Source organism: Salmo salar, chromosome 25 (assembly GCF_965601325.2).
Source record: "Salmo salar chromosome 25, fSalSal1, whole genome shotgun sequence".
Taxonomy (NCBI): Eukaryota; Metazoa; Chordata; class Actinopteri; order Salmoniformes; family Salmonidae; genus Salmo; species Salmo salar.
This window is the reverse complement of record NC_138315.1, coordinates 1875001-1902500: the sequence shown is the minus strand read 5'-3', so window position 1 is coordinate 1902500 and position 27500 is coordinate 1875001. Positions and strand designations below refer to the sequence as shown.

At 42.6% G+C, this 27500-nt stretch overlaps 1 protein-coding gene across 1 annotated transcript in view; it reads left to right on the top strand.

The window, feature by feature from the left end:
* clybl (citrate lyase beta like) overlaps window positions 1-27500 on the top strand; it is a 217144-nt gene that overhangs the window by 1030 nt on the left and 188614 nt on the right. The gene's annotated exons all lie outside the window — the stretch shown is intronic.

Below are 27500 nucleotides of genomic sequence, written 5' to 3'. Positions count from 1 at the left end.
CCTTATATTATTTTCAGAGGTAGACTGGCTCTGGCAGCCAAAATGGCCAAATACTCCATCTAAACGTGATTCTGAATTGTGATACGGTTTTAGATGTATTTTTATTAAACCTTTATTTAAGTAGGCAAGTCAGTTAAGAACAAATTCTTATTTACAATGACGGCCTACCCCGGCCAAACCCGGATGACGCAGGGTCAATTGTGCGCCGCCCTATGGGACTCCCAGTCTGTTGTGATACATCCTGGAATCGAACCAGGGTCTGTAGTGATGCCTCTAGATCGGAGATGCAGGGCCTTAGATCGGGAGCCCAAAGGACACAGAGTTTCTCAACCCAGAGGTGCAACATCACAAGACTTCCAGGAAAGCCAGACTAAAACGTAAAGCGCTTAACTTTCATATCACATTAAAATTATTTCACAAATGCAAAATATGCACTTACTGTACACTATTTTAACCGACTTTATCACAGTTGCAGCCGACAGTATTTTTCAGTGAAAACACGTTTCTAGCGGCCATCTTCCATTACACACAGGTTTTCGGAGCATGCTAGACAGTGACCACTTGTGCTAATTAGCTGTCTTCAGTCTGTCTTCTGTAAACACACACTGTAACATGGATATGTGGCTGTGTGTGAACACTAACCCTATAAAGGTGTATCAATTTAACCTTTTGTTTTTAGAAAATTATTTCTCACTGATAAGAAAGAGAAGTTCCTTATGGTTCCAAAACCATACCACAAGCGATGCGTGTTAATGTTCAGACCGAGCATATGGGCTCTTAACAAGACTCCACTCTACAGCAGACGCCTTTGTCCAATGACTCTTATGTGTAATGGAACTGAGTCATAATCAAGGGCTGTAAGGGCCCTACACAATTGTTTTGTTTCGGCCTGTCACATCTGCACTTAATTCCTTTGGTTGGACTTAATGAGGAACTTCAAACTGTTTAAACGTCAATTACAAAGGTGGCAGTGTGGTTTGTAGTTCTAGTAATCTGTCTGTATTGGTCATTGGGAAACATGGTGTGAGGTGGCTCTACTTCAAGGCAGATGAATTTCCAGAGGTGCAACAGTGCTAATCTGCAGCGTAAAGTGACTGTCACGCCAATCTACTGTTGGAGTGTGTGTGAGGTGTACAGTGATAGTGTTTTATGCCTGAAGGGTTTTAAGGATATGTGCTTAGTGTCAGTAATCAGGGCCATCAGAAGAAAACTAGGCTAAAATCATTTGGGATTTTCATGCTGTTTGAAATGTAATTGTATTGTAAATTGTATTTTAAAGTTTGTTATAGACTCGTGGAAGATTCGTCAAACGAGGACTAAAATAGATCAAATCTAAAGGACCCTGTTGCTTAGTCTGCATTTAAAAAAATATATATGTATTTTAAAGTGTTATGTGTCCACAGATAATCAGCAGGGGGAAAAATCCTATCTTAGACGTATTTTTATACTAGATATAAACCCGAAACTTCATGAAATACACAAATTCTCAGTGGATGCGAACTTGGTCCATGCAGACTGCCTGTGTTATAGCAGTGTAAAGATGCAGCCGGGAAAGGAAGCGTAATCCCACTTGGCACAGACGTTCAACGTCTAGTTTTAATTTATATTTGGTTGAGTTGTAAACTAACATGAATTAATCGTAAAGTCTACAAAATTCACCATGTCATTGGATTTAGGTTAAAAGTTGGGTGGAAAGAATGAAACAATTCCCTCACGTTGATGAACTTTTGCAAATCCAATCAGTTTTCCATGTTAATTCAACATCATCACATTTCATTTTTTGGTTGAAATGACTTAGAAGCAATGTTTTTTTCAACCAGTAGTATTTGTGTTTTGTTTTATGGAGAGACCTTGAGCTGTAGCCTTGGATTTGGCGCCAAGGCCGACTGCTCTGTGTCACAAACACCCTCATGTCAAAGATGCAACAGCATCCTGGAGGAAATATTGACTGCCGCTATGAAATCGACAAGTGATGAAAGTCACCTAGAGCTTGTCAATTAGGTAGCCGGGGCCTGGACCTTATAACTTAATAGGCAGTTTCCCCTTTCAGGGTCTGCCAGGCTTTTATAGCACAGGTTATTAAAAAAAACTGGTTTAATGTCCCCCTATAACAACATTTTAAATTAAGACCTACTGCATAAAGCCGTGTGGCTACTTGGCAATCATGGCAGACTGTTTTGTAAAGTGGCGTTTTGCCTAAATTGGGAGGTAGGTTTCCGATCAAAGCGCCGCCACAACACGTTATATTTTACAGTGAAGGCTGCAGCAGAAGCAAACTCCTTTGTTGGTGACTCTTTCTTTCGTCCGCGCGTGATTGGTTGGGGGAATGGCTGGCTCACTGAGAAACTCTTGAAGGCTCACGTTATTGGGATTAAGTAGGCCATGTTAATATTATTTCACACCTTTATCTCCTCCCACTGTGCAAAAACTGCTTAAATCAACGTTGTTTCCTCGTTATTTCAGCAATAAAAAAATACAATGTTGAAACAACATAGGGAACTGTTTGCATTTGAAAGTCATCAACGTAAGGGAATTGTCATTTTTTTTCACCCAACTTTTAACCTAAATCCAATGACATGCTGAAATGTTTTGTTGATTTCATGTTGAATTCACATTAGTTGACAACTCAACCAAAAGTAAATCAAAATTAGACGTTGAAATCAAAGGAGGCTGGTGTGAGGAGCTATAGGGGTACAGGCTCATTTTAATGTCTGGAATGGAATCAATGGAATGCTACCAAAAACATGAAAACAACGTGTTTCACTCAGTTCCATTTATTCTATTCCTGTAGCTTCTCCCTCCAGCCTCTGGTTGAAATGTCTGTACCCAGTGGGTTCTTTGTCTATAAAAAATAATCTGAGCTGCATGCGATTGAACAAGTCACAGGAAACATGCGCTGCATTCATTCATATGGACAGAATATTGTGTATATATAGCCTACAGGAATTGGGTGCTGGATCCTTGTATATAGTAAATCAAAGAACAGAAATGGGACAGCACTCCGGATAAAAAAAACTGTGGCCCTCTTACTTTATGGAGACAACAGACTTTTTGAAGAAATTAGAGACTTGTTCAATGGACTCGAATGACTTGTGCGCTATGGATGTCTCTAGCAATTTTTGTGAATATTCCTCATCAAGAGGGTTTAGATGCGATGAAACATTATTTGAATCAAAGAACAGAACTGGTTCCCCCCACTGACTTACTGCTGAGCTTGACTAATGAAATATTGACTAAGAATTATTTTAAGTTTGAAGACAGTTGCACCTAATTATGCTAATTTGTTTGTGGGGAAATTTGAGTTGGACTTTGTAAACTATAGTAATCCCTATTCTAAGTTTATCAAAGTGTTTATGAGATATATTGTTTACATATTTTTTTTATTTGTTATGCCATGATCAGAGGGAACTCTCCTAATAATTCCCATTTGGGTGGGAGGATAAAGGTCCGAGGTAGAATAACATGTAACACAAAATATGTTGTATATCTCCTTAAGCGTTTTTGTAACTTTTATTATGTGGGTAAGACCAAACGTGAATTTAGGATATGTGAGCATAAGAGCGTCATTTGCAACCATGATGAAAAATCACCTGTTGCCAGGCATTTCAATAGCTATAATCATGAACTAAGTTCATACGTAATATGGGCATTGAGTTGGTGAAGGCGCCACGTAGAGGAGGCGATAGGGATAAATTACTTCTCCAAAGAAAGGCATAATGGATACACTGCTTGGGCCCCAGCAGGCCTTAATGAGGAATGTTATTATAATTTTTTTGTAGTAGGTTATAAATAGGCCAAACTTTTAGGTAATAACGTCATGTATTGTTTGTTGATATATCTTTATTTGATTTTCATGTTTCCCCCACAGCTCCCTCTGCTGGGATCTCTTGATTGGGCCAATACTGACTGTGAATTTATAATTATGCCCATCTGTGTGGTGTTGTCGTTGTGACATTGACTGCCAATGGCTCATCCCCGAATTGTTTATGTGGCAATAGAATAAGTCAATTTACCATAGTGCTGTCCTATTTCTGTTCGATGGTTAAAGGCCAACATTTGGTCGTTTAAATTAAAAAACAGTCTTTGTAACATCTCTAGCTATAGAAATTGAAACATAGTGATTTATTTTAGTGTGCGCAGAACGGCTGACTGGGGAACTCGTTTAATCCCACCTATAGGTCTACTACAGTTTCTTCGGAAAGTATTCAGACCCCTTGACTTTTCCACATTTTGTTACATTACAGCCTTATTCTAAAATGGATTAAATGAATAAATGTCCAAGGGCAATCTACACACAATACCCCATAATGACAAAGCAAAAAAACAGGTTTTTAGAAATGTTTGAAACAGAAATACCTTATTTACATAAGTATTCAGACCCTTTGCTATGAGACTCAAAATTGAGCTCAGGTGCATCCTGTTTCCATTGATCATCCTTGAGATGTTTCTACAACTTGTTTGGAGTCCTCCTGTGTTAAATTCAATTGATTGGACATGATTTGGAAAGGCACACACCTGTCTCTATAAGAGCAAAAACCAAGCCATGAGGTCAAAGGAGTTGTCCATAGAGCACGAGATCGGATTGTGTCAAGGCACAGATCTGGGGAAGGGTACCAAAAAATGTCTGCAGCATTGAAGGTCCCCAAGAACACAGTGGCCTCCATCATTCTTAAATGGAAGAATTTTGGAACCACCAAGACTCTTCCTAGAGCTGGCCGCCTGGACAAACTGAGCAATCAGGGTAGAAGGGCCTTGGTCAGGGAGGTGACCAAGAAGCCGATGGTCACTCTGACAGAGCTCCAGTTCCTCTGTGGAGATGGGAGAAACCTCTAGAAGGACAACCATCTCTCCAGCACTCCACCAATCAAGCCTTTATGGTAGAGTGGCCAGACGGAAGCCACTCCTCAGTAAAAGGCACATGACACCCCCTTGGAGTTTGCCAAAAGGCACCTAATGACTCTCAGACCATGAGAAACATGATTCTCTGGTATGATGAAACTCAGTGAACTCTTTGGCCAGAATGCCAAGTGTCACGTCTGGAGGAAACCTGGCACCATCCTTACAGTGAAGCATGGTGGTGGCAGCATCATTCTGTGGGGAAGTTTTTCAGTGCTAGAGCACTCAGGAACTCAAATTGGGGAGAAGGTTCACCTTCCAAGAGGACAATGACCCAAAGCACACAACCAAGACAATGAAGGAGTGGCTTCGGGACAAGATTCTGAATGTTCTTGAGTGGCCTGGACTTGAACCCGATCGAACATCTCTGGAGAGACCTGAAAATAGGTGTACAGCAACGAACCTCATACAACCTGACAGAGCTTGAGAGGATCTGCAGAGAGGAATAAGAGAAACTCTTCAAATACAGGCGTGCCAGGCTTGTAGTGTCATACCCAAGAAGACTTGTGGCTGTAATCGCTGCCAAAGGTTCTTCAACAAAGTACTGAGTAAAGGGTCTGAATGTGATATTTCAGTTTTTTTTAAAATTTGTAATAGATAATGGGGGAAAAACTATTTAATCAATTTTAGTTCAGTTGATTTTAGTTCAGTTCAGATCCTATTCTATGGATTCGGCATGACTGGGCATACAGGTATGCATCAGTTGGTCACAGACGCCTTAAAAAACGTAGGGGTGTCGATCAGAAAACCAGTCAGTATCCGGTGTTACCATTTGCCTCATGCAGTGCAAAACAAATCCTTCCTATAGGGTTGATCATGCTGTTTATTGTGGCCTGAGGAATGTTGTCCCACTCATCTTCAATGACTGCGAAGTTTCTGGATATTGGCTGGAACTGGAACACGCTGTCCTTACACGTTGATCCAGAGCATAACATGCCTGGTGATTATGCAGGCCATGGAAGAACTGGGACATTTTCAGCTTCCAGGAATTGTGTACAGATCCTTGCGACATGGGGACGTGCATTATCATGCTGAAACATGAGGTAATTGCAGCGGCTGAATGGCACAACAACGGGCCTCAGGATCTCGTCACTGTATCTCTGTGCATTTAAATTGATATTGATAAAATGCAATTGTGTTCGTTGTCCTTAGCTTATGTCTGCCCATATCATAACCCCACCACCACCATGGGGCACTGTTTACAATGTTGACATCAGCAAGCTGCTCATCCACACCATGCCATACACGCTGTCTGCCATCTGCCCGGTACAGTTGAACCGTAAAGAGCGCACTTCTCCAGTGACCGTTGAAGGTGAGCATTTGCCCACTGAAGTTGGTTGCAACACCAAACTGCAGTCAGGTCAAGACTCTGTTGAGGACAACAAGCATGCAGATGTGCTTCTTTGAGACGTTTTCTGACAGTTTGTGCATAAGTTCTTCGTTTGTCTGGTCTCAGACGATCCTGCAGGTGGAGAATTCTAATTTGGAGGTCCTGGGGTGGCATGGTTACTCTTGGTCTGTGGCTGTGAGATCGGTTGTACGTACTGCCAATTTCTATTCAACGACGTTGGAGGTGGCTTATGGTAGAGAAATAAACATTTCATTCTCTGGCAACAGCTCTGGTGGACATTCCTGCAGTCAGCATTCCAATTGCACGCTCCCTCAATTTAAGACATCTGTGGCATGGTGTTGTGTGTCAACTGCACATTTTAGAGTGACTAAGTGCTCACTAATGGGGATGTGAACACATTTGTGCACAACATTTGAGAGTAATACGCTTTTTGTGCGTATGGAAAATCTCTGGGATCTTTTATTTCAGCTGATGAAACAGGGGACCAACACTTTTACATGTGAAGTAAAAAATAAATGTCAGTGTAGTTTCTACAATGTTGACAGGATTAATAAAGCAGGGTTGGGTGGATTACTTGACAAATCTAATCCGTAAACCTACTAATAGCAAAAAAAACTATGTTACAAATAAAGTTAAGTAGAAGAAACTAGGGATGCGTGATATAGCGGTGAACATATTGGAATCGGACGATATTAGCTAAAAATGCCGGCATTGGCCCGATGTCTAGTTTAACGCCGATGTGCAAAACCGATGTCAAAGCTGACGTGCACACCTATATAACGTAGGTAGATGACCTAATGATGCCACGCAAAATGTTTGCGCTACACGTGCAACACAGAATTCCTAACCTAGCCCACATTGTCTGCTGTGTGGATCGAGCAGTCAACAAGTCAGGCAGTAATTTGAAAGAGTAAGAAAATTTCAGCGAGATAACTCAAAGGTGAAATCCATTAAAGCCAAGATAATGGAATTCGTTGCCCTTGACAATCAACCGTTCTCTGTCGTGGGTGATGTTGGCTGTCGCCGACTGGCCGAGCACCGGTACACACTACCAAGTGCACTATTTTCCAGATGTTGCCCTACCGGAGTTACACAGTAATAGCGTCACTGCTATTAGCTTCATAACATGCCCAACTATGGAATGCCGTTTGGGTATTTGCGTGTCAAAGAAGATGCAGTAGCACTGTCTAAGCTGTACAAAAAGTCTGCAAACACCGGCCACGAGCGATGTGTTTACAATACCGCGTTGGTAATAAAGCATAATTTGTTTGACCGCAACTTCTGGGGTAGCTAGCTTTAACTTGTTACCTAGCTTGCACCAATACAATGACCAGTAGAAACTGCAGTCATTTTCGTTATTCTTAGCAATGATTTAGGAATCCTCTGAGTCGTACTACACCGACTCTGACGCTCGTTGGATGTGGCAGGGCCTGCAGACCATTACAGACTACAAAGGGAAGCACAGCCAAGAGTTGCCCAGTGACACGAGCCTACCAAACGACCTAAACTACTTCTATGCTCACTTCAAGGCAAATAACACTGAAACATGCATGAGGGTGTGTTCTCAGCCCCCTCCTGTAGTCCCTGTTCACTCATGACTGCACGACTCCAACACCATCATTAAATTTGCCATTAATTAACACAACAGTGGTAGGCCTGATCACCGACAACGAGACAGCCTATAGGGAGGTGGTCAGAGACCTGGCCATGTGGTGCCAGGACAACAGCCTTTCCCTCAACGTGTCCAAGACGAAGGAGATGATTGTGGACTACAGGAAGAAGAGGACCGAGCACACCCCCATTCAGCCCTGCCAAGTTCCTTGGTGTCCACATCACCAACCAATTAACATGGTCCAAGTACACCATGACAGTCGTAAAGCGGTCACAACAAAACCTATTTCCCCTCAGGAGACTGAAAAGATTTGGCATGGGTCCTCAGATCCTCAAAATGTTCTACAGCTGCACCATTGAGAGCATCCTGACAGGTTGCATCCGACCGCAAGGCACTACAGAGGGTAGTGCGAACGGCCCAGTACATCGATGGGGCCAAGCTTCCTGCCATACCAGTCTGTTCAACCTCTCTTTCGTTTGGTCTGAGATCCCTAAAGATTGGAAAGCTGCCGCGGTCATCCCCCTCTTCAAAGGGGGTGACACTCTAGACCCAAACTGTTACAGACCTATATCCATCCTGCCCTGCCTTTCTAAAGTCTTTGAAAGCCAAGTTAACCTCTATGGGCTAGGTGGGACGCAAGCGTCCCACCCGTGGTGCACTCCATCAACAGCAGGTGCATTTCAAGAGCGGCAAATTTGAATCCAAATAAATGTCAAAATTCAAATTTTTCAAACATACAACTATTTTACAACCTTTGAAAGATAAACATCTCCTTAATCTAACCACGTTTTACGATTTCAAAAAGGTTTTACGGCGAAAGCATCAATTTAGAGTATGTTAGGACAGTACATTTACAAGAGTTGTGTGTAATGTTTTGTCAAGTCAAAGACAGGGTCACCAAAACCATAAAACCAGCTAAAATGATGCACTAACCTTTTACAATCTCCATCAGATGACACTCCTAGGACATTATGTTAGACAATGCATGCATTTTTAGTTCTATCAAGTTCATATTTATATCCAAAAACAGCGTTTTACTGTGGCGTTGATGTTCAGGAAATCGTTTCCCTCCAATAACCGGCATTCAAGTCAGCACCACAAATTAAATAATTAAAATTAGAAAACATTGGTAAAATATTATATTGTCATTTAAAGAATTATAGATTTACATCTCTTGAACGCAATCAACTTGCCAGATTTAAAAATAACCTTACTGGGAAATCACACTTTGCAATAATCTGAGCACTGCGCCCAGAAAAATACGCGTTGCGATACAGACTAGCCGCCATGTTGGGGAGATCTAAAATCGAAAATACTATGTAAATAATCCATTACCTTTGATTCTCTTCATCAGATGTCACTTCCAGGTATCACAGGTCCATAACGAATGTAGTTTTGTTCAAAAAAGCTCATCATTTATGTCCAAAAATCTCCGTCTTGTTAGCACATGATCTAAGCCCGCCGGACTTCACTTCATGAACGAGGGGAAAAAATATATTTACGTTCGTTCAAACATGTCAAACGTTGTATAGCATAAATCATTAGGGCCTTTTTTAACCAGAACATGAATAATATTCAAGGTGGACGAATGCATTCTCTTTTGTAACGTATTGGAACGAGGGTACCCAACATGAACTCGCGCGCCAGGTGTCTAATGGGCCATCATCGTTCCATGGCTCTTGTTCGGTCAGATCTCCCTCCAGAAGACTCAAAACACTTTGTAAAGGCTGGTGACATCTAGTGGAAGCAATAGGAAGTGCCAAAATATTCCTCAGCCCCTGTGTTTTTCAATGGCATAGGTTTAAAGGTAATACAACACATCAGGTATCCACTTCCTGTCAGAATCTGTCTCAGGGTTTTGCCTGCCAAATGAGTTCTGTTATACTCACAGACACCATTCAAACAGTTTTAGAAACTTTAGGGTGTTTTCTATCCATATATAATAAGTATATGCATATTCTAGTTACTGGGTAGGATTAGTAACCAGATTAAATCGGGTACATTTTTTTATCCAGCCGTGCAAATACTGCCCCCTAGCCCTAACAGGTTAATAAACAGATCACTGACCATTTCGAATCCCACCATACCTTCTCCGCTGTGCAATCCGGTTTCCAAGCTGGTCACGGGTGCACCTCTGCCACGCTCAAGGTACTAAACGATATCATAACCGCCATTGATAAAGGACAGTACTGTGCAGCCGTCTTCATCGACCTGGCTAAGGCTTTCGACTCTGTTAATCACCGTATTCTTATCGGCAGACTCAATAGCCTAGGTTTCTCAAATGACTGCCTCGCCTGGTTCACCAACTACTTCGCAGACAGAGTTCAGTGCATAAAATCGGAGGGCCTGTTGTCCAGACCTCTGGCAGTCTATGGGGGTACCACAGGGTTCAATTCTCGGGCCGACTCTTTTCTCTGTATATATCAACGATGTCACTCTTGCTGCGGGTGATTCCCTGATCTGGCCCTTCTTTGGAAACTATGTTAACTAACCTCCAAATGAGCTTCAATGCCATACAACACTCCTTCTGTGGCCTCCAACTGCTGTTAAACGCTAGCAAAACCAAATGCATGCTTTTCAACCAATTGCTGCCTGCACCCGCCCGACTAGCATCACTACTCTGGAAGGTTCTGACCTAGAATACGTGGACAACTACAAATACCTAGGTGTCTGGCTAGACTGTAAACTCTCCTTCCAGACTCATATCAAACACCTCCAATCCAAAATCAAATCTAGAATCGGCTTTCTATTTCGCAACAAAGCCTCCTTCACTCACGCCGCCAAATTTACCCTAGTAAAATTGACTATCCTACCGATCCTCGACTTCTGCTATGTCATGTACAAAATAGCTTCCAATACTCTACTCAGCAAACTGGATGCAGTCTATCACAGTGCCATCCGTTTTGTTACCAAAGCGCCTTATACCACCCACCACTGCGACCTGTATGCTCTGCTGCCAGTGATTGGAACGAATTGCAATAATCGCTGAAGCTGGAGACTTACATTTCCCTCACTAACTTTAAACATAAGCTATGTGAGCAGCTAACCGATCGCTGCAGCTGTACATAGTCCATCTGTAAATAGCCCACCCAATCTTCCTACCTCATCCCCATATTGTTTTTATTTACTTTGCTGCTCTTTTGCACACCAGTATCACTACTTACACACCATCATCTGCTCATCTATCACTCCAGTGTTAATCTGCTAAATTGTAATTACTTTGCTCCTCTATGGCCTATTTATTGCCATATCTCATGCCATTTGCACACACTGTATATAGACCAATTTGTTTTCTATTGTGTTATTGACTGTACGCATGTTTATTTCATGTGTAACTCTGTGTTGTTGTTTCTGTCGCACTGCTTTGCTTTATCTTGGCCAGGTCGCAGTTGTAAATGAGAACTTGTTCTCAACTAGCTTACCTGGTTAAATAAAGGTGAAATAAAAAAATAAAACAAATAAATCCAGGACCTCTATACCAGGCAATGTCAGAGGAAGGCCCTAAAAATCGTCAAAGACTCCAGCCACCCTAGTCATAGACTGTTCTCTCTGCTACCACACGGCAAGCGGTACCGAAGCGCCAAGACTAGGTCCAAGAGGCTTCTATACAGCTTCTACCCCCAAGCCATAAGACTCCTGAACATCAAGTCAAATTGCTACCAAAACTATTCACATATCCCCCCCTCTCCACACCGCTGCAACTCTCTGTTGTCATCCATGCATTGTCACGCCAATTAACTCTACCTACATGTACATACTACCTCAACTAACCGGTGCCCCCACACATTAACTCTGTACCGGGACCCCCTGTATATATTATTTTTTTACTGCTCCTAATTAATGACTTGTTACTTTTATCTCTTATTCTTATCCATATTTTTTGAAACTGCGCTGTCGGTTAGGGGCTCGTAAGTAAGCATTTCACTGTAAGGTCTACACCTGTTGTATTCGGCGCATGTGACTAATACGATTTGATTTGAGTATCTATTAGCTTGGTTGCCACTTGTTGTTCACCATTTGAAATTGAACCTCAGTTCATGAAAATAAATAACTAGCCAGCTACTTAACCCTGTTGCCCAAAGCTAACGTTATAAGCAGCCAGCTAGCTTCATCTGGCTAGTGAAGCTCGACCGGACCCGGGTTATGTGTTGTGACGCTAGCCACAATAAGGATTAGGCACAATAGTGGAATTTGCGGTTTGCCTTCAAAATAAAAGTATATAATTGACAGTGATGCAAATGAATACAAATAGTAGAATTATGCCAAACTTTTATTTTGAAGGCTAACCGCAAAGTCCACTGTCGTGGCTAATCCTTATTGTGGCTAGCTTCACGTAGATGGGTCCGACCACCATTAATCAAATAATAACTGTCTTATAAATTAGGGTTATTTTAGATGACACCTAGCTATATAGTTTGCTAGCTAACTATAGCTACTGAAACAGATTGTCGTTTTGCTATGTTTTTGGGGAAGAACATTGTTTGCATCCATGAGCTAGCTATCTTTTTTTTATGACAAGCACTGTAGGTGCACAAGACAACTTTACCAGCATCATAGCATACATATCGATGAATCATTGTGACATTTGAAATACAAGTGGTAGTGTAATAACTAAATATAACATTTATGAACGCATTAAATTATGTGACGTGCAGTCATATTCAGGTCCTGATTGGTCAACAAGCTTATTTGACACGTCAAATAGTGTTAAATAGTATATTTTTTGACACACAAAGACCCAAACGTTGTTCCATAGAAATACTGGTTGAGAATGAAATGACTGAACAAATGAACAACAAAATAGTACACTAAGTAAGCGAAAGAAATAGGTTTTGATTATGTTTTACTGGTAATGGGGACATGTGTAAATGCCACCAAAATGTATTTGTGTGTGACCTTTTATTTAACTAGGCAAGTCAGTTAAGAACACATTTTTATTTACAATGACGGCCTACCCCGGATGAGGCTGGGCCAATTGTGCGCCGCCCTGTGGGACTCCCAATCACGGCCGGATGTGATACAGCCTGGATTTGAACCAAGGACTGTAGTGACGCCTCTTGCACTGAGATACAGTGCCTTAGACGGCTGCGTCCGCGTGTGTGTTAACTATTTAACTATACTAGAATGCGTAAAAGGCCGCTAAAATGTAAAATATCTGTATCGGTTTTTTTGGGCAAGGAAAATAATGTCATATGGGTGCATCACTGGAATAAACAATAAAATCAAAAGAAAAGTTGACATCCTCTATTGTTGTTGCTTTATCTGAGGACCACTGTGTATTTTTTACTAACTTGTTGCCCATAGCACAGGGTAATACTGAATGCATCATTAAATTTATACTGAATAAATCATTGAAATAAAAAATTAAACACTGTCTTACCTCTGAAGTTGCTACAGATTTTAATGAGTGTACTAACAATACACCATCCCCCATTCTGCTTTCCTCCAGTTATGATTTTGTCTAACTTTAATAGCAAATTAAAGCCAACCATTGATGCTGTAGCTCCAGTAAGGTTGAAAAAGGCCACATCCAAACGGATGAGTGTCTGGTCTAAGAGAAATTGCAGAAAGGCAAAGCGGAAGTGGATAATAGTCAAAGTTTCCAGTCCATTATGATATTCTGAGAGAGCAACTTGGTGTATATATAACAACGCAAATAGAAATGCCAGATCAGCTCATTTTTGTAATTTGATCACTAATAATCAGAATAATTTACGAGTGCTCTTCTTGACCATTGATGGCCTGATAAATCCTACCCCTTGCAAACCTATGTGAACTTTCCACCACATCTAAATGTGATGAGTTTGCGGCATATTTCAGAGATAAAATAGCAAACATTAGGCTGGGTATCAGTGAAGCAAGACCTGATAAGGAGTTTGATATGTGCCCTAGCCTACCACGCAAAGGCACTGGATTTATTTTCACTGGTTGACACAGACATGCTCAGGAAAGTGATAGAACTTGAGCCTTCTACCTGCCTTCTCCATCCTATCCCCAACTCCTTAAACAGTTTTTAATTGCTTATCTGAAGACGTGCATGCTATTGTTAAGCACTCCCTGTTCACAGGCACTTTCCCTACTGCACTAAAAACTTATTTGGTGAAACCCCTTCTGAAGATAAGTGATTTAGATTCTTCAGCTGTTTTCGGGCCAATCTCCAACCTTCCATTCTTAAGCAAAAGTCTGGAGGAATTAGTTTTCAAACCGCTAAATGACTTTAAGTGCAAACTATGCTTTTGGAATATTCCAATCTGGTTTTCTTGCCAACTACATCAGAGACAGCCTTAGTTAAAGTGGTAAATGATCTTAAAACCAACACAGATGCCAAACAGTTCTCAGTCCTTGTACTGTTGGATTTAAGTGCTGTTTGACACTGTTGACCATGATGTCCTTCTGGACAGACCGGAGAGGTGGTTAGCCTTTGGTCCAGTTCTAAATTGGTTTAGGATCTATTTAACCGGTCAATAGTTTTTTTGTTTTTTTTGGTGAACATAACTCAGAGAAAATGGATACACATGGTGTTCCATAAGGTTCAATTTTGGGTCCGGTACTGTTCAGTTTATATATGTTACCCCTTGGCAGCATTATTAGAAAGCACAGCATTGATTTTCAGTGCTACACAACTTGACATTTCTGTGTCGCCATAGGGTTTTAGCTCTACTGATACATTATTAGACTTTATTAGTGATTTAAATACTTGGAAGGCTCACTACTTCCTCCAGCTGAATCAAGACAAGACTGAGGTACTTATTATTGGAGCCAAAGTACAGAGATAGAATCTGGCCGCACATTTGAATTCCCAGGCAATACAGATAAAACACCAGGTAAAAAAATCGAGGTGGCATTTTTAGATTCTGAACTCAAAATAGCTTTTTACCACCTGAGGAACATTGCCAAGGTATGGCCGTTTCTTATCTCAGGACGATACAGAGCGACTCATCCATGCATTTATTACAAGCAGTCTTGACTACTGTTGTCCTCCTGTCTGGTCTACCCAAGAAAGCCATTGGTCAACTTCAAAACATACAGGATGCTGCAGCACGGGTACTGACCAAGACCAGACGGAGACCACACAGACTTCTTGGGTATGATGTTACAAGCTTGGCACGCCTGTATTTGGGGAGTTTCTCCAATTCTTCTCTGCAGATCCTCTCAAGCTCCATCAGGTTGGATGGGGAGCGTCGCTGCACAGCTATTTTCAGGTCTCCCCAGAGATGTTCGATCGGGTTCAAGTCCGGGCTCTAGCTGGTCCACTCAAGGACATTCCGAAACTTGTCCCGAAGCCACTCATGCATCTGTCTTGGCTGTGTGCTTAGGGTCGTTGTCCTGTTGGAAGGTGAGCCTTCGCCCCAGTCTGAGGTACTGAGTGCTCTGGAGCAGGTTTTCATCAAGGATCTCTCTGTACTTTGATCCGTTCATCTTTCCCTCAATCCTGACTAGTCTGTCTCCAAGTCCCTGCCGCTGAAAAACATTCCCTCAGCATGATGCTGCCACCAGCATGCTTCACAGTAGAGATGGTATTGGCCAGGTGATGAGCGGTGCCTGGCTTCCTCCAGACGTGACGCTTGGCATTCAGGCCAAAGAGTTTAATCTTGGTTTCATCGGACCAGAGACTCTTGTTTCTCATGATCTGAGAGTCCTTTAGGTGCCTTTTGGCAAACTCCAAGCAGGCTGTCATGTGCCTTTTACTGAGGAGTGGCTTCCGTCTGGTCACTCTACCATAATGGCCTGATTGTTGGAGCGCTGCAAAGATGGTTGTCCTTCTGGAAGTTTCTCCCATCTCCACAGAGGAATTCTGGAGCGCTGTCAAAGTGACCGTCGGGTTCTTGGTCACATCCCTGACCAAGGCCCTTCTCCCCAGATTGCTCAGTTTGGCCGGGCAGCCAGCTCTAGGAGGAAACAAACATCTATTTAAGAATGATGGAGGCCACTGTTCTTTGGGACTTTTCAATGCTGCAGATGTTTTTGTTACCCTTCCCAAGATCTGTTCCTCGGCACAATCCTGTCTCGGAGCTCTATGAACAATTCTTTTGACCTCATGGTTTTTTTTTTTTGTCTAACATGCACTGTCAACGGTGGGACCTTACATAGACCGGTATGTGCCTTTCCAAAACATGTCCAATCAATTGAATTTACCACAGATGGACTCCAATCAAGTTGTAAAAACATCTCAAGGATTGTCAATGGAAACAGAATGCACCTGAGCTCAATTTTGAGTCTCATAGCAAAGGGTCGGAATATTTATGAAAATAAGGTATTTCTGTTTTCAATTTTGCGTAAATGTGTAAAAAAAATTGTTAGATTTGTCATTTAGGGTATTGTGTGAAGATTGATGAAGAAAAACATTTATTTAATCAATTTTAGAATAAGGCTGTAACGTAACAAAATATGGATCCTAAATACTTAACGAATGCACTGTACTAGTATTGACATTTTCTGAACTAAATATCCCATATTACATGGAGAGTATGTCTTCTTGCATTTCTTTGTAACTATACAAAGGTGAAGGTGTCTTTCACAAAGTTGTAAGTAAATCCTCCCATTCATGTGGTGACTGGCAGCATAGGGCCAGCCTCTGCATCCCATAGAAAAACAAATGAGCGCTGAGTGACACCTAATTTTCTCATTGATTGGTACTGGTAGCCAGCCAGGCAGAGGTAAATGTGGCCATAATCCAATAGGGCAAGAAAACACTAACAACCTGAGTCGCTCTGGAACCATGATTGGGATAGCCGTGGTCAGGTTCTTTAGGGCACGCCTTAACAAAACGTTTACAAACAGTTTGCAACGGAAAAGGAAAACAAGTGTTCCTTATTGGACAAGCTCCCTGTTTGAGACGTTTCTTCTGTTTCGTGCCTACTGAACCCGACCCAGTGTTGGAAAGCAGGAAGCCAAGAAAAACTTAAGTCACACATGCTCGGCCCTATTTCTTACTGTATCCTAATGTTTTTAACCCTATTTCATCTGTTTAGCCTACTGCTTTAATGCCCGCCCGGGGCCTGGTGAGACCAAATAATCATTTTTAAAAGCCGATCGCCCTCGTTTTTCCCCCTTGTAAAATACATTAGACGTTGAAGCCTAACTCAAGCGGGAGATCATTTATTTTGTATATTCGGATTTAACAGTAGTGCCCCGACAACATGGAGTGAAACGGCAACATCTGTGTTTGTGTGCACATGTGCTCAGAAATACTTTTTCTTCCTCTTACTTCTTTTCAAGCCAGTACATCAATAAATCGCTCTATAACCTGTTGTTGACCCAACTTAAGCTGGCCTTTTGAAATGCGTTACAGAGCATTAAGTTAGCATATGTTGCAGTTGGATAACAAGGCTCTCGTAGAACAGGGCTTGGGTGACAAGCGGAGTAAATTGTGCTGTGGATGGGATGGCAAGAGGGAGACCGAGCAGAGATGGAGGCCTGCACTTGTCCCAAGGCACGCACACACACACACACACTGTGGAGGATCCCATACAGCTAGCTGATAGATCTGTAGCTGATGGATCTGTTACCCTGGGTCCCCACAGACACAAAAAAACAACCAGCTCCCCAAAATAAGTGCCTGGACTCTGGGAACAAGGGCCTTTGATCCACGGCAACATTCTTGGCCGAGGAGCAGGGGCTTCCTTGCGTCTTCAGAGCCCGAGCATATGGGATTGCATCTGTACAAACAGGGCCGCAGTGGAATGTGGAACAATGCAACAAAATAATCTTGTTCTGGAGAAGAACGTTGGGGGGTGGGGGGGCCTAACAGGGCCGTTTGTGTGGTTTAGAGATTGAGCGTGGTAGTAGGATGGGAATGATCAATGTTGGCTAATATGCACAGTGTTTTTAATAATAACAAGAAAGTGGGAGATTTGTGTGTTTGGCTTAAAATTACATGTGGTGAGCCAGTGGAAGTGGCGTGATGAAATTGGTGTGATGAAATCTCCTGTAAAACAATAAACCTTTTTGGATTAGCCAAGAGTATAGGCCTATAGCAGGGTTTTTAACATGGAACATGTTTGCTATCTTAGCTAACACTGCATTGTGTGTACTTATTGCTAAATGTACCTTTGAGTCCATTGTTTGGTTGGATAATAGCCTTTTTTCCCAAGGCCTGTTTTTCTCATGTCAGTCACTGAGAGTCACTCAATTAGCTGATGTTAGCTAACATTTTTTTGTTGTTGTTGTAAATTTGTAGTAATCATGGTCAAATAATTGACCGGGGGGGGGGGAATTGATTTTGTTAGTCACTCTCATTCAGATATCATATTCAAAACTGCAAACATTTCTCTGCCCCGTGGCAAAATGAGTAGAATTTACGGCAGCGCTATTTGGACAAAATATCAAATTGCTAATTTTTGCGATTGCGGTTATGAATTGCGATTTTCAAACACTTGGGTGAAAACTTGGCAATTCAATCAGACATGGTTAAAACAAGTGTCAGGTTAGAGAACATCTCTTTTTAAAATGATAATATGAATACATACTGTGCTAACTGAATTAAAAACCAAATGAAAAAACTATTTTCCAACATTGATAATATGTAGGATTATTACACACCTACATATAAACAAACATACATTTTTAACATGATCATCAAAATATAGTGTGCTATAAGCGCAGTGCTTATTCATTCATTCATTAATGAATAAGATAATAAGTTCCTATTTCACCATTATGAGTTGTTAAATAGCATAAGTTATTTATTTATTCAGGCAGCCATAGGCTGCAGATGGAATAGGATGTTTATGATTGTAATTATTTTAAGTCAAAGTGCCTTAACATGTAAAACGTAGCCTACCGATTGTAAGGTGCAGCCTGTGTCCAAAACATTGAAGTCTGGTCCAGTTATTTAACGCAACATGTTTCTACCTTCATTTTGTTATACAGTGTTGGGATGGAGACTTGGGAGAGCTATGTGCGAGACGGAATCTTGTATCTCCTGTCCAGCTTGTTTATCATCATCTTCAAGCAGTCTTTGCTGACTCTGTAAATAGGAATTATGTCTTTGGCTCAGTGATTTCTATGTGTCTGTAGGGTGTTACACTTAAACGCATTGGCAATCAATGCCTGTTTAACGTAGGTGCCTGGTTGCAGAGTATGTGAGCAGAGCTGGAATGGAGTTTGGCCAATTTGCCTGGAGCGCGCGCAAGTTTTCCAAAGGGTGGAGCGTCGGCCTTCTCGCCCGCACCAATTTTGCTCCAGTAGTGCTCACTTCCCGAGCTCAGGGCATGCCCGGCCCATCATGCATTTGTAGTCTACTTTAGTGCTGCTATAGCCCCTTGCTTTAGCTACAGTCATGGAGTTCGCTAAATATTTTCATAAAGAAACTGATAAAACACAGCTTCAAAATCAAAGTGACTTACAAAGATGAGGAGGAGCAAGAGTGAGGTGACATGGTGTCCACAACCAAAGAATCATTGTGGAATCTGAAAAGACACATGTCCCAAAAGCATGATTGTGTACTTACTATGTGCACAAGATCTCAATTTGTTTTTCTTCTCCATTTTCATTCTATTATCTATACAATAGGCCATCATTGACTTTGGCCCAGTAGGCCTGGGATATTGCCTCTTTCAAAGAGCTTTCCATTTTGATAGGTATGCCTAAAGGTTTTTAGTCAAAATAACCCTATATAAAAAAGAAACAAACAACTGCATCCCTGCCCAGTCTGGCAAGAGTGGCCCGATGGGTGTTTAGCATCCCCAGTGGCAAGCACGGAGAGGGTATTCTCCACTGCTGGCCTGCTCTCCAGGCACCAAGCACGGAGAGGGTATTCTCCACTGCTGGCCTGCTCTCCAGGCACCAAGCACGGAGAGGGTATTCTCCACTGCTGGCCTGCTCTCCAGGCACCAAGCACGGAGAGTGTATTCTCCACTGCTGGCCTGCTCTCCAGGCACCAAGCACGGAGAGGGTATTCTCCACTGCTGGCCTGCTCTCCAGGCACCAAGCACGGAGAGGGTATTCTCCACTGCTGGCCTGCTCTCCAGGCACCAAGCACGGAGAGGGTATTCTCCACTGCTGGCCTGCTCTCCAGGCACCAAGCACGGAGAGGGTATTCTCCACTGCTGGCCTGCTCTCCAGGCACCAAGCACGGAGAGGGTATTCTCCACTGCTGGCCTGCTCTCCAGGCACCAAGCACGGAGAGGGTATTCTCCACTGCTGGCCTGCTCTCCAGGCACCAAGCACGGAGAGGGTATTCTCCACTGCTGGCCTGCTCTCCAGGCACCAAGCACGGAGAGTGTATTCTCCACTGCTGGCCTGCTCTCCAGGCACCAAGCACGGAGAGGGTATTCTCCACTGCTGGCCTGCTCTCCAGGCACCAAGCACGGAGAGGGTATTCTCCACTGCTGGCCTGCTCTCCAGGCACCAAGCACGGAGAGGGTATTCTCCACTGCTGGCCTGCTCTCCAGGCACCAAGCACGGAGAGGGTATTCTCCACTGCTGGCCTGCTCTCCAGGCACCAAGCACGGAGAGGGTATTCTCCACTGCTGGCCTGCTCTCCAGGCACCAAGCACGGAGAGGGTATTCTCCACTGCTGGCCTGCTCTCCAGGCACCAAGCACGGAGAGGGTATTCTCCACTGCTGGCCTGCTCTCCAGGCACTATCGCATGAGCCTGAAGCCACAGATTTTGGCCCAATTCGTTTATAAAAATGAATTCAAAGGCACTGAGCCTAATAAGGCAATTTTTGTTTAATTTGTATTTAATTCTAAGTAAGTCACATGTTTAAATGCTGAGCGCTTAATGTCCCTTCCAGCCTAGTGTGTCGCACTCGCTTCACAATTTATTTATTTGAAGGCTATAGCTTGAAGCAATTTAAATAATATAACCTAAATAATTAATGTTCATTCGCTCCTGACCTATTTAGTGTTTATATGCTGTTTTAATACCTATTAGCCTATTTGAAATGATGATCGCTTCTTACAGTCACCTTTTCATATTTATTAATATACTTTTCATTCAAATCATATTGTTTGGTTTCAAAACCAAATGGTAGATCCAGGTATTCACAAAAATAGATGGGTGTTGGTTAGGGCTGTGCCGGTCATGAAATTTTGTCAGCCGGAGATTTTCAAGCAAATAACTGCCAGTCTCATGGTAATTGACCATTAATTAACATAAACATATTTAGCATCTCCTGGCTTCCACACACAGCCTACAAACCACTGATGCAGACCTTTGGAACGTTTACATTTTAAAAGGTCTAATAAATCCATATGATATAGCCTACACCATCACAATAAATCCATGATTTATTTTACACAGGTCTAAAGAAACATGATATGAAGAAAATGTAGTCTGAGTTATGATAGGCCATGATCTGGCTATGCCATATGTCTGTGGGCTACACTAGATCATTTTGCAGACAAGACTCCGTGGTATTATTTTATAGTGTGAAGAATACAATTGAACATGGCTCATGAAGTGTTTGATTAGATTTTCCTTAACATTTGCATTGATGTCAGAGTGATTAGAGGGACAATGGAGTGCTGAGTACCAGGCAGTTAACAAGTTTGGTAGGTTACTAATGACCATCAGCAGCATCAGAGCTTGGAGAAACCTAATTACCGTGGCTAAATGGTCATTCATGACTGCCAGTATGGTTACCGTAACAGCCATAGTGTTGGTTAAATTTGTGATTTTAAGGAATGGATTGAATTTAGAATTGCAGTTTCTGTTGGGGGTGAGTGAGGATCGTTTTTTAGGGGAGCGGTTGGAAAAGACAGAGGGATGAGCGGGATTTCCGACTCTGCTCACATACTCGAGCTTGTTGTGGCTGAGGGGCTTTGCTGCTCTCAGGCGCTTTAACAAAAACAAATCATGCAATCATCATAAAGCAGGGCAGACTGGCCAACTGGTAAATGCCAGATGGGCTGGTCTGTTTTCAGCCCAGTGGGCCTGTCTAACTTATATATATTTTTTTGCATAAAAATGTCATTATCTGGCTAATAATGGGGGCCTCAAGGGAAAAAATGGGCCAGTGCTGGGGCTTTGAGTAAAAATGGGCCGGTGTGTTAGTAATGCCAGGACTGTTTTTTTTTTGTTCGTTTTTTTGTCCCAGTCCCCACCTCTGTTGTAAAATAGTGGATGGTTGTTCTTCAAATGATTGAACACATTTGTCGTGTTGTCTCTTGTTGTCGCCACAACTCTGAAGCACTTTTTGCACAACGCTTGCATTTGGTTGACATCGGTTTTCCTGTAGCTGAAATATTGCCATACAACTTAAGATGTGCCCTTTTGCACCAAATCAACATTTTCATGACTAGCAGCACTCTTGTTTCTGACACAGTGTGAGGTAAAGCCACAGAGTTTCTGAACCTCATACTTTGGTAAAGCCCTTTCTCTACTCACCAGCATCTGACTGCGTGCTCTTGTGATTGGCCAGTAAGTGCATGCCATGCAGAATGAGAGGGCCAGCTTGTGATTGGTCCTCTGTGCATGTAGAGAGTGAAAGAATGCAGTCTAGCACATCTCATTGGAGGAGGTACGTAGTCTAGTTTTTGTCGTATTTGTATTTATTATGGATCCCCATTAGCTGCTGTCGAGGCATTAGCTACTCTTCTTGGGGTCCAGTAAAATATTGGCAGTGAAAATGGCAGTTAGATACAATTAAAAACATTACATTTCACAAACGATTTCACAACACATTGTCTGCCCTCAGGCCACTACTCTACTACCACATGTCGACAACACAAAATCCATGTGTGCGTATAGTGTGTCTCGTATTAACAGAGTGTTAAAGAAAGGAGAAAATTGCAGCCTCTTCCGATATGGATATTGCATATGTCAATATTGCAATTTCAATCTGAATTTGATTAATCGTGCAGCCCTCGTAGAATTACAGGGAAAATATATATATTCTCTTCGTCCCATAGCAACGTGTGGGTATGGTTAGGGCTGGCTCTGACTATTTATGGGTATGGTTGTGGGTAAACAGACCCACGAGCCACTGCGGCCCCTCATGATGAATTACATTTTTTGGTGGCTCCTACCCCCATCAGTTGCCCAGCCTTGCTCTAGGCTATTTGTTTTGTTCAAACATTGAAATATTTTATTGAATGAAACGTACTGTTTGCCTGTATGCTCTACCCCTGTGAGCCCTCATTGTAAAATGTTCCCCTGAAGTTGTTTGCTTAATGGCTGAATTGTAATGTTCTGTTTATAGCCATCCCATTTATTTTGAATAGTACCTCTTCTGAGAAGCCCACCCAGTCTCCTTTTGAGGGGGGGGGACGGAGGGGTTAATGTAAGGCCTATTTAGTGGACCTGCATTGGAACATGCAATGTAGGCATGATTAGCATTCTCAAGGCCTAATAGGCCCCTGATGGAGAGCATTGGGTCGGTACAGTACATACCCCACTTAGTATTAATTGGGTAGCAGGCATATTTGCGTGTGGGCTGGGATATTACTTTCAGGTTCAGTCTGAGTCTGTCTGGATTTGCCCTTAGGCACAGATCTAGAATCAGTTTATTGCTACCTCCCCTAATTGTAACTATTAGGGGGAGAAATCCCACAAACTGACCTTAGATCAGTGACTAAAGGGAACGTCATCACCCATCTCACTGACTCCGTTTGCACGGTGTTCCTCCGGTCTTCTCACGGCACCTGGGTTGGATTCGTCGCCACAGTGATGGTTACATGACTGTTGCCAGGAAGATGATGGAGTAATTTGGGCCTGCGTTTCCTGTCTGATGTAGCCAACTACAACACCTAATGAGTCACAATGTTGGGCTTTACAGTACACACTGTTTGTTGACTGGCCTTGGTGGGGGTTTTACGGAAGAGTGTGTGTGCACACCTGAATGGGTCAGTGGGTAGATGGGCCGAGGGATTGTGTATGTTTGTCATTCAATATCTGTGTGTTAGTGCTGTTGTTTTGTGGGTGGGTGGGTGTGTGCATGCATGCAGTTGACTTGTGAGGGGAGGTTAACGTGGGTTACATTTATGGCAGTGGTTAGTAGTAGTTGCAGTTCCACGTCTGACCTCTTGGTGTCAGTGTTGACAGTGTTCTGTGGAGAAATCAGCTGTGAGGGTTTTGATCGATTCTCCTCAGTTGTAGCAAGTGTCTCACTTCTGAATGTCTTTATATTAATGAGACACACAAACTCTCAAAATTATTGATTGAATATCTGAGTCTGTTTTGCCTGGACTGTCAAAAAGGTTCAGCACTGCAAAGTTATGCACCTCAGAAATCAGTATACCTGACCGAGCCGTCGTCATTAAATGGGTTATCAAATGTTGAAATAATAATAAAACTCTAAGCGATGGATGGATGGATGGGGTCTGTATTTTTTTTTAATGGACATTGAGAGGTCTTGGAGAAGTTTTTCAAGAAGGCCAACACAACCCTGTCAGATGTTTTCTCTGTTCATTGCCAATGTCAAAGTGTATAGATGAAAAACTAACAATTTATGTATAGCTCTACTGTACATTACAGTCCTTCGATATACTCCCTTGGTTGACCGTATCAGGGCACATTTATTTTGACTTGAAGGCTATTCTATTGCCATGACATGTAATATCACTCTGAACTGATTGCATTTTACATAAAATAGGCATGCTTATTATATTTAAATGTAGACTATAGAATTATATCCTCTCCGCCCTTTTAAGCTCATGAATTGCCAATACTGTAGGCTTATATTGTGTAATTACAACAAATACTAGTCACAGGACAGGAATTTGAAAATGAGGGTCTTAGAATTCATGGACGTGTAATTCTCTTCATTTTAATAGCCAGATGTAAAATGAAATATTAAAAGAACATAAGCAGTAAGAATTCTGGTAATAATGGGAACATATTTCCCATGGTGAAGCAGAATGTAAATGGGACCCTGAGGATGGGGGTGGGCAGTGTGTGTGTGTGTGTGTGTTGGGGGAAGGTATTGGTTAGGGGGTCTTGGGTGTTTGTGTGTGAACTTGCAGCAGTGTAGGTTAGGTCTTCTGTAATGCCCCCACTGTTTACAATGTGTAGAAAGAAGCGCTTGTCTAAGGCTGGGGAAGGGGACTGGGTCTTGGCTACTGACATTATAGTGGGTCTGGTGGTAGGGGCCTAGGACAAGTACTTTACAATAGGGGCTAAAGGAAGGGGTAGGCTAGGTTGAGGATAACCCCAATCTGAAACTGCCTTTCCTCCCTCAATTCTAAAAGCTTTAACAAGAGCAAGGTATTGTGTTTCATTTTAAAACAGCATCACATTTTGTAAAAGCAGAATATTTCAGGTCATCCTACACGCTAATTCCCTGGGTGAAACCTGGACATGTTTACCTTATTTCATCAGTTTAGAGTACCACAGTATGAGTCATAATACCCACAAAACCTTACGGTCAAACAAGGAAATGGTTCCAATCGTTCATTTTAACCACTCAGAAGACTGAAAATATTTGGAATGGGCCCCCTGATCCTCAAAAAGTGCTACAGCTGTACCATCGAGAGCATCCTGACCGGTTGCATCACTGCCTGGCATGGTAACTGATCAGCATCTGACCGTAAGGTGCTACATAGGGTAGTGTGTACGGCCCACTACATCACTGGGGTCAAGCTTTCTGCCATCCAGGACCTTTAAATACTAGGCGGTGTCAGAAGAAAGCCCAAAAAATTGCCCAAACTCTCTGCTACCGCACGGCAAGCGGTACCGGGGCGCCAAGTCTAGGACCAAAAGGATCCTTAACAGCTTGTACCCCCAAGCCATAAGTCTGCAGAACAATTAATCAAATGGCCACTGGACTATTTACATTGACCCCCCCCCCCCCCCCCCCCCCCACAATTTTTTTTTTTATACTGCTGCTACTCGCTGTTTATTATCTATGAAAAGTCACTTCACCCCTACCAACATGTACAAATGACCTCTAACCTGTACCCCCGCACATTGACTCGGTACCGGTACCCCCTGTATATAGCCTCGTTATTGTTACTTTTTACTTGTATTTATTTTGATAAGAAAATATTTAACTCTTTCTTGAACTGCACTGTTGGTTAAGGGCTTGTAAGTAAGCATTTCACGGTAAGGTCTACACATGTTGTATTCAGCGCATAAAGTTTGATTTGATTTGGTGGTAGCAGAAGACAGACCGACAGAAATCGTCCCTGTTAGCACTGCAGTTCTTTATAATAATTAATATTTTGTCACGTACACCGGTTAGGCGCAGTGAAATGTGTTCTTATATAGGGTCAGCCATAGTAGTGTGGCGCCCCTGGAGCAAATCAGGGTTAAGTGCGTTACTCAAGGGCTCATCGACACATTTTTTTTCACCTTGTCGGCTCCGATATTCGATCCAGCGACCTTTTGGTTACTGGGCCAACCCTCTATCTGCCGCCACGACCCAATGCACGCACACGCGCAGACATGCACGCACACACATATCAAAGGAACCTTTCGTCAAAGGATAGTGGGCTCTGTCTGTCTCCTCATCACTCTCCTCTAATAATGCACACAGTGGGTCCTGCGTGTGTTTAAAACATTCACTCTACAGTATGAGGGTAGGGGGAGGGTGTGCACTCCTTCGGGTCCTCTGGACCAGGAGTGAGAAGCACTGCCTCTGAACAATGTAAAAATGTCCTTGAATGTACCTGACCCATCTAAAGTATCTAACTGTATGAAATATTTATGAAATATGAAACCTGAAAAAAAATTTATATGTAAACGCAACATGCATCAATTTCAGTTCATGTAAGGAAATACATTAAAATAAATTCATTAGGTCATAATTTATGGATTTCACATTACTGGGAATGCAGATACGCATCAGATACCTTTAAAAAAAAAAAAGTAGGGGCATGGATCAGAAAACCAGTCAGTATCTTGTGTGACCACCATTTGCCTCATGCAGCACGACACATCTCCTTCGCATAGAGTTGATCAGGCTGTTGATTGTGGCCTGTGGAATATTTTCCTACTCCTCTTCGATGGCTGTGCGAAGTTTCTGGATATTGGCGGGAACTGGAACATGCTTTCGTACACGCTTATCCAAAGCATCCCAAACATGCTCAATGGGTAATATGTCTGAGTATGCAGGCCATGGAAGAACTGGGAAATGTGCACAGATCCTTGCGACTTGGGGCTGTGTATTATCATGCTGAAACATGAGGTAATGGCGGCGGACGAATGGCACAACAATGGGCCACAAATTGCCATGGATAATGCAATTATGTTCATTGTCTGTAGCTTATGCCTGCCCATACCATAACCCCACCGCCAGCATGGGGCACTCTGTTCATAACGTTGACATTAGCAAACCGCTCACCCACACAATGCCATACATGTTGTCTGCCATCTGCCCAGTACAGTTTGAAATCGGGATTCAACAGTGAAGAGCACACCATGGAAGGTGAGCATTTGCCCACTGAAGTCTGTTAGAACACCGAACTGCAGTCCGGTTAGGACGACGAGCACGCAGACGAGCTTCTCTGAGACCATTTCTGACAGTTTGTGCGGAAACACTTCAGTTGTGCAAACCTACAGTTTCATCAGCTGTCCACGTGGCTGGTCTCAGACCATCCCGCAGGTGAAGAAGCCAGATGTAGAGGTCCTGGGCTGGTGTGGTTACACATAGTCTGCAGTTGTAAGGCCGGTTGGATGTTCTGCCAAATTCTGTAAAACCACGTTGGATGCAGCTTACGGTAGATAAATTAACATTCAATTCTCTGGCAACAGC